Here is a 4,220-nt window from a genome sequence, read left to right on the forward strand (position 1 = left end):
TCGCAAGCGCAAAACACCGCAGCGAGCAACGCAAATATTGCCGCGCGCAGGCTGGGAGCTGGTGCCGGGGAGCGCCGGCTGTTCAGTTGTTGACGACAGCAGCGCCGCCGCTATACCGGTTTTATTTTCTGCGCGAAAGTCGACCCGGCGGAGCAATGGGAGAGGCCGCCGCTCGGGCCACTCTAAAACTTCTAGTACACTCTACCTGTACTCCGCTGCGTCAGAGTATACTACTTCCGAAATATTTCTGAGCTGCCTGGCGAAAGACCGGGCTCTTGCTTTGCGTCGTGCCGAATTGTGAATAGGATGCATGTGCCTAGGTAGAGGCTTTACGATTATTTGCTGAATTATATCAGCAGGGATAGGTAATGACTCCTGAGTCTGTTGAGAGACCGCAATGTTTTGCCGCGAGAGAATCTGTTGTCCCGGTCGAGTGAGCTCTAAGCGTGTTCTCTGAGAGCACAGGTGAGCGTCAATGAGCTCTTCAGCGGTATTATACACTCCGAGTTTGTTAAGCTTGTCGGTGGACGCGTTGGGGGGAAGTTGAAGGGCAGCCCTGTATGCTTTCCTAATGAGGCCATTAATTTTATACAGTTCACTTTTACTGGCTCTAATGTAAGGTAATGTGTACAGAAGTCGGCTAATAAAGAAGGCTTGGATAAGCCGAAGTCGCGACTTTCGTCCATCCCACGATTTCGATTTGTGATCCTTTTGAGGAGAGCAATGAGCTGGTCCACGTGGGAGCTCAGCTGCTTAATGAGCTCCGAGTTAGACCTGTTCTGCTGCATGGTAAGGCCCAAGACTTTAATTTTGGTGACCTGCGGGACCATGTGGCCCTGCAGCTGGATGGTGATTTGGGGTGTCGTAGCCGTTCTTTTCTTTGGTGGAAGCACCAGTAACTCGGATTTGGTGGGTGAGCACTTAAGGCCGCCAGGGCTGCCAGTTGTGATACCACATCTGCTCCTGCTTGGAGGGTGCTCTCACAGTGTCCATCGCTTCCCCCAGCCACCCATAGGGTGATGTCCAGTGCATGGGCGACCGGCAGGAGGGCCAAGTTAAAGAGAAAGGACCGCCCCTTGAGGAGCGCCCCTACTAGCCAAGTCATACGGTCCACCCTCATTTTGGCCCATTCGGATAGTAGCGGTGCGGTCGGTCAGAAACGCCTTTACATAATTGTAGACCCTGCGACCCGGGTTGACTTACAAAAGGCCCTAGTAGCACAGAATGTTGCCCGAACATTTCCACAACGTTTCCCCTTAACGTTGCCAAAACGTGGCTAATGTCCGCTTTTTTTAACGTTAGTGCAATGTTTCCCAGAAACATTGCGTCAACATGATTTTAGCATTGCTCCAACATGGGGGCAACGTTTTAAGGGTGTTGTTTTAATGTTTGGATAACGTTGTTTCTGACGTTCGTCAACGTTGCTACACTCTTGGAGCAACCTTCCAGCCACGTGCGGGACACATTTGAACAACGTTATGAGACGTTTTCTGATGACATTGCAGCAACTTTTCAGCTACATTTTCGCAACGTGCATACCACATTTAAGCATATCCCTGTACCATTCGGACGTTGTGATAACATTGCTACAATCTTGCAGCAACTTTAGATCCACACTTTTAACATGAAGTTAGCATACAAAGAACGTTGCTGCAACGTTCAAGCAATGTTTTTATGAAGTTGCAATAACATTCCTACAATTTTGCGGTAACTTGCCAGCTATATTTTTCCAACGTGCGGGTAACATTTAGAAAACGTCGCTATCATGTTCAAGCGATGCTTCCTACAACGTTACCGCGACTTTACAGATACGTTTTTTCCTCACGAGGACCGCATCCGCGCACTGTTGATATGACGTTCAAGCAATGTTTCTCTTACGAAGCGATGATATTGCAGCAATGTACAGGTAACTTACAGTTACATGTATCTAATATACATGCAACAATAACTAGATGAAATTATTAGAAGTTAACTTTTTCCTAGACAGACGATTGTTGACTGCATGATAAGCGAGCACTTCAAACGTCGTCCTCATAAACTCCTGAAAGGTATAAACTGGCATTTTAGACTGCATGTTTATACATTTGATCCCTACACTGACCAACACACACAATTAAGGCAGTCCGGCAAAATAACAAACTAAGAAATGACGGAATTTTAAAGCAAGGAACATGCCAGCTAGCGTAAATAACAACACTGACACTCTTTAAGATGAAAGAACATGTGCGTTTTATTTTACCATTAACAATCGATCCGAATACGTATTGTGTTAAAGCAATTGAATTTCGCAAGTACGCTGTTTCAGCCGTTGTCTTCGTTTTTCTCCTCCTGGGCTTGCTTGTTCTTCTGCCTTGACAAGTCAGTTTGATGACATACTTGACGGCCATGAACCCAGTAACATGGGGTTGTTACTGCCACGCTTCTGCGAAATGAAAAAAAGCTGTAGTTTAGGAGAAGTTGCAAAGTTGTTACAGCATAGACAATGTCTCACCTCTCAGAACACCAGGACTTTTGGCATACAATATGGCCTCATCAATTTTCTTGTACTGGCACTTCAAATGAGGTTTGACTGCCATTCCTGGAAAACAAACAAAATGGCATTGCTCTAACACACAGGGTGCTCAGAAGCTCACCTGCAGTTTGGATGACGCTTGCTGCCAGATGAGCTTATTCGTGTGTCAATGTTGTGGTAAATCATAAGGTATTTCTGAAACAAAACAGAGTGTATAGAAGTGGTTCAGAAAACTGAAGTGAAACAAATTTTAGCTAATAGAGAAAACCTTACCTTTAGGAAGGAATATTATAGCAAAACAGGCCTCTTCACTTTTCACTTTGTCTTGCTTGTTTAACTTTTTCTAATGCCCGTGCCAACTTTATGACGCACGTCGCTTGAGTTGGTTTCTCAAGCATCCCTGGAAAACAGAAAAGGACAAAATACTGAATTATATAAAATACCTTGCAGCTTTCTTTCCAGGCCATTGAGTAATTAAGTGAAAAGACTTCGATCAGACAGCTTGCCAGAGAATTTTCAATTAACAAGAGAAGCCGACCAACTGATGACGACGTGGTACGTCGGCAATCATTGAAAGAGGACGATAATTACCTCAATGGCCATAAACATAAAAACGCAACGAAGAAAAATTAGTAAACAGGCAAATGTAAAGAAGGGAAACATTACATGTACAACTAGATGAAATTACAACCGTGTATTTTCTTGGTTGCCTAATTTTACCTTTTGCTCTCGAAAAATGTGCTAAAAACTGGCTTGAGCTGTTTTATTTTCTTATTTTTATTTATTTTTGATCATTTTATTTATTTATTTTTATTTGTCATTTATTTTCTTTATCCGACGTAGACCAGCCTTTCACATGGAAAATATGTGAATACTACAAAGACGTCAGGCGTTGTTTTACATCGTAAGATGGTTCGCATAAGCAGCTGATAACATATGGCTTAACTGCAACGCTAAATTGTGTTCCGTTACAGCATGCCGCCGAAACTCGCGTGAAATTAAACATAACAAAGTTATATTTATTAGTTGTATTTTTCGCGTTCGTGAGCAGCTGCGGCGAGAAGTAAATTAAAAGCCAATCGTACATATCAAGGTTCTTGCAGAACATATATACACTCGATTTCAGCATCATAACAAAAAATCTACTACTGAGCACCCACCTGATTTCTCATTATACTCTTTCCATAAAATTTAAGTGAATACGTGTTCCCCTTTTACAACCGTACGCATTCACAAAAGCAAGGATATGCTTTGCTTAGAAGTTAGAAACGGGAGGGCAATCCTGTTCCCGCTCTTTTACGAAGTAAACTGCATTCGAAAGAACGAGGCGAGCTCAGAAAATCGAGCGCTTACCTTCACTGGTCGGTTGCTATGAACTTTCCGGCCCGCAAATATTCGCCGTAACATGCGGCCACACAACAATATTTCGTATGACATGGTTCCTTCTCCATTCCGTTTGATTGTCACTATGGCTGCTCCTTTCTGAAAAAAGCGCGCGCATTTCGTCTACTTTTCCCAACCCACCGCCGGCTGCCAGTCGCAAAGGAGCATGAGGGGAGGACCCCTCTGCGAGGCGAGGGGCGCGCACGTGTGCGCGTGTGAGAGGAGGGTAGGACGCTGGCCAAGGACGAAAGCGTTTTCTTTCTGTCTTTTTTTTTTTTTTTCGGCCATCCCCAACTCGCGCTCGGCTGCTGAAACTTCCTTCGCG

General features: G+C 44.4%; 1 long non-coding RNA gene across 3 annotated transcripts in view; it reads right to left on the reverse strand.

The window, feature by feature from the left end:
* Positions 1 to 2,205: 2,205 nt before the first annotated feature.
* Positions 2,206 to 4,220, reverse strand: part of LOC144164013 (uncharacterized) — a 2,583-nt gene continuing 568 nt past the window's right edge. The window contains exons 1-5 of one of the 3 annotated variants that reach the window (XR_013321005.1): positions 3,866 to 4,220; positions 2,786 to 2,912; positions 2,634 to 2,707; positions 2,492 to 2,578; positions 2,206 to 2,422 (exon numbers count right to left, since the gene is read on the reverse strand). The exon at positions 3,866 to 4,220 is cut by the window's right edge and continues 568 nt beyond it. This is a non-coding gene — a long non-coding RNA (uncharacterized LOC144164013). Of the gene's footprint in view, positions 2,423 to 2,491; positions 2,913 to 3,865 lie in introns of all 3 variants that reach the window. The other 2 variants (XR_013321002.1, XR_013320999.1) reach the window with 2 other exon arrangements.

The sequence above is a fragment of the Haemaphysalis longicornis genome, unplaced genomic scaffold (genome assembly GCF_048455015.1).
Source record: "Haemaphysalis longicornis isolate Haplotype H1 unplaced genomic scaffold, Haemaphysalis longicornis Haplotype H1 scaffold_1, whole genome shotgun sequence".
NCBI classification, from domain to species: Eukaryota; Metazoa; Arthropoda; class Arachnida; order Ixodida; family Ixodidae; genus Haemaphysalis; species Haemaphysalis longicornis.